The 12,226-nt window shown below is 41.2% G+C and overlaps 1 protein-coding gene and 1 long non-coding RNA gene across 9 annotated transcripts in view; one reads left to right on the plus strand and one right to left on the minus strand.

The window, feature by feature from the left end:
- CHRM3 (cholinergic receptor muscarinic 3) overlaps positions 1 to 12,226 on the plus strand; it is a 229,645-nt gene that overhangs the window by 180,010 nt on the left and 37,409 nt on the right. The gene's annotated exons all lie outside the window — the stretch shown is intronic.
- Positions 7,736 to 12,226, minus strand: part of LOC310704048 — a 56,059-nt gene continuing 51,568 nt past the window's right edge. For 2 of the 4 annotated variants that reach the window (XR_014524522.1, XR_014524523.1), the window contains 2 exons: positions 10,007 to 10,083; positions 8,214 to 9,787 (listed from right to left, as the gene is read on the minus strand). This is a non-coding gene — a long non-coding RNA (uncharacterized lncRNA). Of the gene's footprint in view, positions 7,950 to 8,213; positions 9,788 to 10,006; positions 10,084 to 12,226 lie in introns of those variants that run through there. The other 2 variants (XR_014524521.1, XR_014524524.1) reach the window with 2 other exon arrangements.

Raw genomic sequence — 12,226 nt, forward strand, 5'->3', positions numbered from 1 at the left:
AGAAATGTCTGCAACTTTATTATTGAGTTACAAAAGGATTGATGGCTCAAATTCCTTGACATTTCATTACAAATAATTGCATTTCTAAGTGCAGAATATTGTGTGCCTTGAAGGCTGGCTGTATTAGGAGAAGCCCAACACTTGGGTGCTTTTGGTAAATGACAACTAAAGTGAAGCAACAGCTGGGGTTTTGAGAAGGCACTGTTTTCCAATCCACCTTGCATTTATTGCATCTTGTATTTCCAAACCACCTTGTATATATATGCAGCACTGTTTCCATTCTGAGGTAATTTGTCTTCCTCCCAAAACTATGCTATTAGTCTCACTGTGGCGAAATTACATAGCTTAATCAATTTATGTAAATTGTGTAAATGGTGTAAGTTATGTCATCTGTATGTCATTCCACCCCATTCACTTAAATGCAAAAGAAACAGTTCAAATGGTGGGGATGGGGTGTAATCAATCATATAATGTTTGCAGACTGAAAGCAACAGTGAATACAAATCATATTTGCTGGGTTGATTTCTGTTCCAGGTATGGAACAAATAAGCAAACACAGATACTTTCTGCTCCCGTTTCTGTTTTTGGCAGAATTCTTTTACATCCCTATAGTAGCAACCACAGTGAGTGGGATTCCAGTACACACAGTGAGGCTCCCTTTAAAGACTGGTCTGATATCTCCTGTATTGCAGAGGTGCTCCATGGGAGTGTGTTCCATGAATCCACCCCTTGACTCAAGGAAAAGGAGGATACTGAGGATGTTCTTACAATTCTGTTCAGCCAAGCATAGGACCAAGCATTAGGTATCATGCTCTCAAGAAAGAGGCATTGAGTCAGGGCTGGCTGTCCATGAGGTGGGCTGAGGTAGCTGCCTCTGGCAGAGAAGTGGTGCCAGCAGCAGCTTCCAGCAATATCTCACCAGAACTCACTGCCATTGCTGCCACTGCCATGCAACCAAGGTAAGGGAGGGTAGAGCAGTGGCGCTTCAGGTGGCGAAACAGGATGAGCCGCTCCTGGTTAGAGTCCTCCACAGACACACAATTTCACATCTGTTGGTGTTGAAGAAAGGAGATGGTTTCCTTACTATTGTCCCCCGCACTCTCATTCCCATCCTTATATGTGGTGAGATGTCTGAGCTGTTGCTCACGGGTCATGTACCATGTGGAGACAGTCTCCTCTTGGATATGGATGCTCTATAGACACAGAATTAATCAAGCATGCAGCATTAGTGCTATTTAGCTATGTCTCTCTCAGTGAATATTTCCCAAAAGACGATGGTTCTTGTTGTAAAAGTTTAATCTTGCAGCATGTATTTAGTGCCTGCCTTGTCATACACTCTCCCTCAGCATACACTATGGAAGCTAAAACATTTGTTTGGCTTCTTTGGCCGCCCTCCTTTGCTCCTTACCCGAGGTTCTCGCAGCCTCCTTGCAATCTTGTAATTAGCTTCTGTGAAAACAGAGAGGCTTGGAACATATAGATAAATGGAGACAGGTTGCTGACTCATCCTGAAAGCCAGACTGGACAAATCCTATTAGTTCTGAATAAATAATATCAAAAAGAGCATAGGAGGCAAAGGAGAGAGAAAAATCAAGGTAAATCTCCTGGTACAACCTATGATTGGCGGGGGGGGGGGGAGAGACAGAGTGACATTATTCTTCTCTGTATTGGAAATAAAATTATTTGCAAAGGAAGACTCAAAGGAAAAGATAAATTTGTTAAGCTCAAATTTGAAATTCCGCTTCCTTATATAAACAGTTTCTACACTATTGACCATGAGCTCTGTGTGGCTCTATTTTGGGGGACATAGAAGAATTTGTTGAAAATCTAAAAACAGAACTGTCTGCAAAATTTCAGAATGACTGTCTCCAAGGGTGGTGGGTGGGAGAGGTGACTTATGTCAAAGCAGAATGGCATGGAATCATATTGGAATACATCGTTTAATTTACATTTGCTTTACTAACAGTATTTGTCTTCATGTGCTACAAGTGTCCATTCAAGTATCTGTGGTATAATACAGATTCTGTATGCAAATATTAAAAAGCTGAATTGTATCCAGTGGTATGCTCAGCTGATGTCAAGGCTTCTGTCAGTGGAACATGGAGGGAAGCAATTGTGGGCTATTTCTCCTTCGCCTGGATTTGATTCTTAGGTTTATAGAGGTAAGCTAAATTTCCAGCCACATCTCAGAGGTTTCCACACACACAGGTTGGGGATGCCTGCCTACCTCTCTCCTCATTGCCTCTTGCTTGCCACATGGAGAAAGAGGTAGAACTTCATCACAGTTTAAGGGCATATTCTAGCCAGACAGACGCACTCAGGGAATTTGTGGAGCATGGCCAGTGAGGTTGGGGAACCACATGTGATTCCTGCATCGCAGGGGGCTGACTAGATGACCCCCAGGTTCACTTCCAACCCTGATTCTAGAGTGTGATCTTGGGATAGGAGGTGAGGTCAATGGAGGGCCCCGAGGGCCAGCTAGAGAGGTCTTGAAGTCTCAATTTGGCCCCTGACTCTGTGGTTCTCCATGCCCTGGGCTATGAACATGCTGAAAGCCAATTTACAGCCCCAGATGGCTACATTTAAGGGTTGTTGCTAAGCTGGGTGCTCCAGTCATTTATCTCCCTGCATAACATGTAGGTTGGCTCCAAGTTTGTGCTTGCATGTCCAATGTCCATGTGAAGGATTAGACTAAGCAGTTATTCGTTTTATTTTAAAATACAAATAGTTCATCAATTGATGTTCTAGCTTCAAACATTTTCCCTGATAATCTTTGTGGAGAGATCTCTTCCACGTTGTAATATATTGCTTCTTATACTGTTCTGTAGCCTGGGCCAAGCATGAGGACATTAACTTTTCACTAAGCAATGGCTGCTGTGAATAACGACGTCAGCTCTCAATGTGTCCTTTTGTATGAGACAGGCAGGTATGGTGCCAGGTATGAGGTAATTGTAACCCAAAGGAAAACTACTGCAGTGAGTTATGGTATTATGAAGGGAAACCTGAAGGACTAAAAACAGATCTTCTGCAGCACTATGACAATTTTGTGTGTATGTCTTCAAGAGATACATGAAAGTAAAAAAGGATGCCTGCTGAAATAGAGTTCCACAACATGGGATGGCCAACACTAAATGCCCAACCCCTAGTGGTGACCTATAGGACCTCTGTAACACAGGGAACAATTAGCAGTGCTCCTCTAGTTGATCTCAATGATCAGGCTGGGATATAAGAGCTCAGGTGTTCCTTAGGTTATATTGGTCCCAAGTTCTTCAGAGCTTTGTGTGTCAACACAAGAACCTTGAACCTGGCCTGAAAACATATGGGCAACCCGTGCGTATGTTTTAGCCGAGATATCACATGTTATCATCCATCTACTCCCATCAACAGCTGAGCTGCTGCATATGTGGTCAAACAGGAGATAAATGTTAAAGCAGGCACCCCCAACCTTTGGCCCTCCAGATGTTTTGGACTACAATTCCCATCATCCCTGACTACTGGTCCTATTAGCTAGGGATCATGGGAGTTGTAGGCCAAAACATCTGGAAGGCCGCAGGTTGGGGATGCTTCAGCGATTCAGACACCAAAAGCAAAACAGAATACTACAGGCTAGTGTCTGCCAAAATTCAAACTTTCCATATGAAGAAAATCACCTGGGGAAAGAGGTCTCTATCATGACTGAACAATGAAGCTTATTACACAAAGGAATAATTTTATGCAGACACCCCAGTGCAGTGTCTTGGAAGATGAAAGTGAATTCATTTCCATTCTTTGCCCCACCCACCCAATCAAGGGGCCTAACACAAAAACCACAGGACTGATTTGCCTGTAATTTGGCATGCTTTTGACGTAGGGACATCTCTCTCCCTCTCATGTTTTCATGGTTAGAGATAGTGAGAGTTGTAGGGCACCAGGTTGTAGAGAGCTGTTGCTGCTCATATCAAGAACTTGATTATATCAAGGAATAACAGGTTTTATATAGCTCCACCCTGACCCTCTTTCACTTTTACAATCTTCTCTGTGAGGCAAAAGCAGTTAGAGTGGATAAGGATTTGCAACGGGCTGATCATAACCCAATTTATTATGATATAATATCTTAAAATCAGGTTTACAGGAAAATTGTGATACAGAAAGGGAGAATAAAGATAGGAAGGAGGAAATACTTTTCTCAAATAGTAAGCTTTTTACATGCTAATACTATTGATTTTTGTGCAGCAGTAATGGCATTAAAACATCCTTGAGTTTGACATTTGGCTACATTGTTTTTTACAGAAGTGCATCAGTGGAATTCAGATAGATAATCTGAAATGGAAAATGATTCTTCAATTGCAGTTTACCCTTCTGAGGAAACGTGCTGTGGGCTGTATTCTTCTAGTGGAAAATACAAATCATTTTCAATCACCATCAGTCTTCTGTGCACACAGACAAATATAATATAATTGTTCTGACTGACACAGAAAAACAGCCTTTTTAAAAGAGTGAGTGAGGCCCTTGAAAAAGAAATTGCTCCATGAAACATGTATTGATAATGTAGCCTGACAGGAAATTCCACGAAAAGCAACAGAGCAAATTAAAATAAAAAAATTCCTTCCAGTAGCACCTTAAAGACCAAGTTAGTTCTTGGTATGAGCTTTCGTGTGCATGCACACTTCTTCAGATACACGAACTATGGAAGGCACCACATTGAGCCGCATGAAATGGAAGTCCATCAACCTCACCATGTGTATCTGAAGAAGTGTGCATGCACACGAAAGCTCATACCAAGAACTAACTTAGTTGGTCTTTAAGGTGCTACTGGAAGGAATTTTTTTATTTTGACTATGGCAGACCAACACGGCTACCTATCTGTAACTAGAGCAAATTAAGTAGTTGGATAACTATCTGAGAGGCTCTCCCATTTCTTTTGACGCTTATATTATAAAGATGGTGCCTCATGATTCCCACTTCACATCATTTATTTTAATCGTTTCTTAGGCCAATTACAACTGGCCATTTTAATCAACTGGATGTAGTAACGTTAACATAATTGTGGTTTCTAATGATATAAAACACACAGAATTGCATCAGAGCCACTGCTGCCCCATAGATAGTTAGACTTGGTTTTGGCAAAGCAGAGCTCAGTTGTGCCATGCCATCCAAGTCACACATGTGTGTGTGGCCTTGGGCAAGTTATCACATACCTATAAAATGGGATGCTGTGAGAGCAAACAGCAGCAGCAGCAGGAAGAAGCGTGCCTCATATAGAAGAAAAGAACTGCCCCTCCCCTTCTATTACCCACTGCCTCCTGCTCCCACATCTGTTGTCATTCACTTCTCCCTTTGCTCTATGATTCATCTTCCCTCCCTCACATATGGATATCTAATGTGACACATCAAGCAGTTCTATTAGGGGTGTTCAACAACCACCAGATTCAGTTCAGACCCCAATTCAGTGATTTGGATTTGAACGCCTGGGCTTGGGATTCAGACTTCAGAGCCTGCACGATTTGGCTTGTGATTTGAGACAAACTTCAATTTGAGGGGAAACAAAGCTTCCTCTCCCACCATTCACTATGGATATTTATTTATTTTTAAGGCTATAAAAATTTTCTTTCTGACAGGTGCATAAAACTTGTAGGCATTGTAGCCCTTGAGAGTGGAGTAAGCCTGCCACATTACAGGCAAATAAATGCAGGCATTTATGTACTAGGTAACTTTATTTTTTAATATATTTTTCAAAGGAAACAGGCTATAGGGTGTTTTTTTGGCAGAGTGATATAAAGTGTGCAGGCACCCTTGCGCCATCAGAGGGGGGTGAGTTCTGCCAAATTTCATAAGGATGACTCCAGTGGTTTTCACCCAAGAGCAGTCTTTACAGTTTTGAAGTAAACAAAAAAAGAATATTCCCTCGTTATTTATAGGAAATTTGTCTGAAAGTAGCAAACCCAAACCTCTACCTGATTAGGGGCCTGAGCAGCTAACAGCAGCAGCCCTTTGCCCTGAGAGTTGATGACGGTGAAAGATGCCAAATGCCCTTCAGCCTGGGAGATGCTTCTGACGGGTTGCCCATCTGGCTGCTCACCAGCCAGGGGCAAGCAGCCTTCTCTGGGCAAGGACATTCCACCCAGGAGGACAGTGGCCAAAACCATTTTCCAGCCGCTGCACCCTACTCCTTTCCACACATCACCTTCTTCAAGCCCTATTTTCTACCAGCAACATTACTGGTCTTCATTTCATTGGGGATCTGGATGAATAAATGGTGCCACCATCACCCTCACACTTGATGTTATTCACTGTGCCTGTACTATAGGTGAAATTTTTCTAGCTCAGTTGGTAGAGCATGATGAGGCTCTTAATTTCAGAGTTGTGGGTTTTAGTTCCACATTGGGCAAAAGATTCCTACAGATTACCCATGTGGTCCCTTCCAAATCTACAACTTTGTGATTTTTAGCTTATTCTCAGCTCTTGTTGACCCCAGGTACTCAACCCTACATTATAGAGTTCCAAGTGTCATAGAAACATTCAGACACTTCCATTTTGAAACATTTGGGAAAGCAATCATTCATCGTGTAGTATACTGCAACAGTAAGGATTGATTGCCAAAAGTCATACAGCTGCATGTTCAAAATGTAGGTGAAAGGAATTAATTCAGTGGTCTGTGGCTCTACCCATGTACCTTAAACATATATTTTTTAAGATTTTGCATGCTGTTCCCATAAGCATGAATATTTGTTGTATTAATTTTGCTGAAATACAGTTTTGCTCAAGGAGTCAAGTACACTCATATTAGTGAGGATGATATATTTTTGTAGCAATCTTTAAAATATTTTGTGGAGTTCTAACTAGGTGCATGCACACAGATGCATACACACATACAGAGAGAGAGAGAGAGACCAAGTTTCAGAAGGCATTCATCATAAACCCTCACCAAGCCATGAGGGCCCAAATCTATCAACTAAATGAAATTATATTGTAAACCACCCTGTGATCTTCAGATTAAGGGTGTTATAAAAATGTAATAAACAAAACAAAACAAATAAATAAATAAAATATTGACTGTGACTGAAGAAAACTCATTGGACACAACCAAGATACTGTTGAAAACACCTGTTGAAGTTAATGGGATAAATGTCTTAGTTGAGGTTTTTGTTTTTTTAGTATATGTCATTCCACTAATTTTTGAGAGAGATGTGTGCATTACTGTTGAAAATCATAGAATCATAGAATTGAAGGGACCCCGAGGGCCATCTAATCTAGCCCCTGCAATGCAGGAATCTCAACTAAATCATACATGACTGATGGCCATCTAACCTGTGCTTAAAAGCCTCCAAGGAAGGAGAGTCTCTCACCTCTTATGGAAGTTTGTTTCACTGTCAAACAGCGCTTACTGCCAGAAAGTTATTCCTAATGTTTAGTCAGAATCTTCTTTCTTGGAATTCCATCCACACAGTAATGGACAAGGAAAGTTAATAAGCAAGCTGTTAATGTGCCAGCACAAAACAAGAGTTATGCTCACACCAATAACTCCATCTTATTTTTTAAGAGAAATTTCTCTTACATTGTTAATACGTTTCTATAGATCTGTTTCTGTGGAACTGACCTGTGGTCTAACTCTTCATATGGTTTGCTTCATCAACTAATAATTCTATAAAAATCTTCCCGGCATGACAAACAGCACTGCCTCAAAATTACAGGACTCAGATACTACAGATAAGCATTCATCTATATTATATTTGACCATTAATAGTACTAATGAATAATAGAATGATGGAGAATCATTAACTGCAACACTTTACTATTTGTTCTCTGGACCTATTCTGCAGTTCCAAATTTCATGAGAGTAACTTCACATCTTACAGTGTTCATGTGATGGTTATAATTATTACTTGATAACTGGAACATCTGAAACTTCTGTCATGTATTTAGCTTTCTTACTCATACGTTGCTTTTTGACTGAATGGTCTTCAGAGCATCTAATGACAGGTGGAATAAAGCACTTGCAATAATTAAAAATCATTACAATCAACAGTGATAAGCGTCAAGCAAGCACCATAACAAAAAATAGGTGGGCCGTGTAATGAGTCTGCATGGTTCATTGATGCTTAGCATGTAAGGCAGTTAGCCTTTTATGCCGAATGCTGATAAACCATGAACGGGGATTTTATCCATCATATGACAGCTGCCACTTTTAGTGAAGTCATTTTTATGGTAAAACACACACACAAAAGCCATCAGTTGGTGCTGTGCATTCAATCCCCACCCCCCACCCCAGGCAATCACTATGACATGGCAGAGGAATATAACTGTGGATGAAATGTGGTGGGGTTAAATGTCCAAAGTACTTCTAGTTTGTGTAGAATAACAAGTGAATACCACCCACTGTTCCTGTTTCGTTTGAAACAAAGAAAACAATCTGTTTTTGTGTCTCTCTATTAACAGATGTAGGAAGGGCTGGATTTGCAAATACAACAATTATGACAGATCAGTTTATTGCCAATGGCATGGGAGAGTGGGGCTGTATGTGATGAAGCCACCAACATTTTGTTTTTGTTTTTCCTCTTTTAACAGTCATTAAATACACACAAGCCCGTCTGATTTTGCCCTCCCAGAACACACCATTGCTAGAGGCATCAAAGCTGACATTAGTATTCTCTGTGAGACGGATTATTCTGTGTAGCTTTTATACTTACTGGAAGGCCATTACGTAGATGTCTGGGCTGTCATATTCAATTTTGCACAGAACCTTTATGTAAATGGGGGAGGGAATCAATATTTTTTACTATGACCATGAATAGAATGCATAAGCTGAAGTAGGCAATAAACGTAGTCTTTGAGAAAGACATATTGCAAGGGGAATGGGTCTTTCTTTTACTTTAGCATCAGCCTGCCATGCATGCTTCCAGTGTAATTACTATTTGTCATCCTCATCCTCATTAGTTTGCCAGACTTGAAGGAAGCTGTCATGCCTCTTTGAATAGTGGACAGTAATAGAAGGACATTGCTTCCCATACCAGTTTCCAGAATTGGTTGGCACTCTTGTTTTAAGCTAAATGGCTGGAAAATAAGGACTTTGTGAAGTGTTATTGATGTGAATAGAAACAATGGAGATGTGCTAGTTATATTTAACACTTGATCTTAAACCAACTTACATACACTTCATTTATTAGCTAACTATAATGTAAAACAGCCTTTTTAAACCTTCAGCCCCAAAGTGGAGAGAATAAATAAACTGCTCTAAAAGCGAACAACAGAGCAATGGCAAATGCCACTCCCTCAGCATATAGGGTAACATTATGGCCCATGGCAGCAGTGGCACCTCCAAGTCATGTAGACATGGAGGTAGCAGATGCAGTGACATAGAGGATATATCTCCAGGACAACCGCCTGCCCTATGTACAGTGCAACACATACACAATGATACTGTTTCATGAGCTCCTGTGACACAGACAGCAGTGACACAGCTGGCACACTTCCTCAAGCATCCCTACAAGCAGGGGGTTCAAATCCCTTTATAAGCTCATTGCCCTATACTTAATCACAACACCCAACAGGGAAGAAGGAAAGGTAACAGAACATAGCACCCAAATACCTCCCTTGGCCAGAGGCCTACAGAGAGGACGCACAGGACTCCTTGGGACAAGTGTTGAAGATGTACTGTGTCAAAGAAAGAGTCTTTTGCCGGTCAGGAGCAAGGAGGAACCTGTGTGGAGCAAATAGGTTGGCAAACCTCCAGGGCTCATGGTTGTGGGCCTTCCTCATGATCTGCAAGGAACTGGGCATGGGGTAGGTCTCATAGCTGTTGGATAGTTGGCTGTGAAGAGCAAAGGGTGGAGACAGAGTGTAATAAGCAGCTGGGACACATAGTCCCTAGACCTGGATACACCATGGGTGTTTGTGAGGAAATCCACCGACCTTCATGCATGGAGAGCCTGGAACAAACTGCCACCTGACAATTTCCCCTACCAGTTTGTTCCAGGCTCTCCATGCGTGAAGGTAGGTGGAGGACTGTAGTGTCTGAGGCCATACTCACCTCTTTCCCTGTAAGGGCTGTAGTGGAACTCTGGCTGCACAGTGGCTGTTTGTTCTCCATGCATGTGCTCTGTGATCCTGCAAGGAAAAAGTGTTCTTCAGTGTGTGGCCAGCAGTGGCAATGGCCTTCACCTAAAGAGAACTTGCATGCATGTGAGAGTGAGTGCTTACCCAGTGCGAGAGACACTACTCTCTTACACTGTGTTAATAGCAAGACAGGACTCTAATAATAAAGTAGTAGTAGTAGTAGTAGTAGTAGTAGTAGTAGTAGTAGAAGAACAAACAGGGTGTGATGATAATATACATAATCCATATATAGGAATAAATCACTCTTGAACAAATACAGACACAAAATAAAACAAAATAAATAAACTACAGGTATGTGAATGCAGGGGCGAAGGAAGGCTCTCTGGCACCCGGGGCGGGGTGTCAAGGGGCGGGGCAAACATCCCGGCGGCGCATGCGCGGCATACGATCCTCTGCTCCTGGCTGCAGTGGCGGCGGCATGGTCCTCCACTCATGGCTGCAGCAGGGTGCCTTCTTGTCACCCCCCCCCCTCAGAGATGGCACCCAGGGTGGACCACCCTCCGCCACTGTGTGACTGTGTGGGTGGTAGGAACTGGAACTATTTATAACACAGACATAATGGCCAACAAGACAGGATTACAAAACATAGCTGCTGTTATACCAAGGGAACGTAATTTAAGTATTCAAATTCCCTTACTCACTGTATCAGCAATACCTGTTCATATGCCAAGGTGGGTCCTTGGTCACTTTCCTTATTAACAAATGAAATAAAGTCAGAGCAAACAGGTGTGAAGTTGTTGTTTGTCCTTTGGCCCCTAAAGACTCTCAGCTATTTAGTTACTTTTTCCAGCAAGACAATTAAAGCAAGTTACAGTATTTATTGCAATGTTTTGAGAGAGAGACATGGGAGACATTTGTAGCATGCATCCCCTGCACCAGCACTTTCCCTTGGAGAGATCATTATTTGTGCTATTTGATAACGTGGGATAGAATGTAGAAAGGAAAACAAATGTACATTATAGCCAATATTGGTATTGCATTTGTGTTTCAGGCTGATTTAAGTCTAAGCAGCCTTCTAAGCCTCACATGTGAAAATGCTTTACTCTTAAGTTACACAAGTGAAAGATGGCATGAAAGAAAACCACCTCCTCATTCATATTTGCCTTCAGGTACTAAAAATCTAATCATTTTAGCATTAGAGTATGTTTGGCAAGCATTACAAATGGTGAGGGTTTTGGTGCCTTATGGGCAGAGCTCAGAATGAGCAGAGGCCACACTGTGGTTCAAATAATATAATTGCAGAACATTATAGTGCAGCTCTTACTCTGACATTTTATTTATTCTCCCCTGGTTCTTTCAGGCTTTAAAGGACAGATCAAAGAAACAGGAAAAAATAATTGAAAAGCATTGCATTTGCTGCAGTGGAATTAACTGCTGAGTTGAAGTATTTGTGACTAATCTTTGTGTGTACACTTAGTAAATTAGTTTAAGAATCCCAATTTTTCTAAATGAAGGAGGAAATAAAATATATAGTTCATAAGGTTTAAAAATAATAATGAGAGTAAATGTTTTGATTCTTTATAGAATCATGAGAAAATGTCGTAATTATTTTATAGGCTTTGAAAAACAGTCACAGCCAAAGAGTATGAAAAACTCATAGAATTGTAGAGTTGTAAGGGACCACAAGGATCAACTAGTTGGCAATGCAGGAACTTTTGGCCAACTTGGGGCTTGAACCCACAACCCTGAGATAAAGATTCTTATGTTCTATGACTAAGCTATCTAGTGCTGTGATTCAATAAATACAGCAGTCTTTTTCATCTGCTCATCTACCACTTGCTACTCCAATATGGGGAAAATCAGAATTCACTTTAATTGTTCCTAACTCCCCATAAGGTAAAAGCAGTCATTCTACCTTCTGCCCAAAGACAGACCTACAGCACCACCCTATGCAGGTCTACACAGTTCACTTATTCCCAGGGAAGTGTGCATATGATTCCTAGTTGACAAGATAAGCATAATAAATGACACCGAGAATGGGGCATTCTGAAATGGATAAAGGGTTCTGTGCAAGCCTGTGGTTTAAAAGTATTATTATATTGCTTTATTTTTAATATTTGTCCTTTGCTTATCTCAGTAGTAAATGGTCACAGTTTGTTGAAAACATTAAATATGGAGGTGGGCAACCCCACTT

The sequence above is a fragment of the Podarcis liolepis genome (assembly GCF_965112155.1).
Source record: "Podarcis liolepis genome assembly, chromosome: 3".
Lineage (NCBI taxonomy): Eukaryota > Metazoa > Chordata > Lepidosauria > Squamata > Lacertidae > Podarcis > Podarcis liolepis.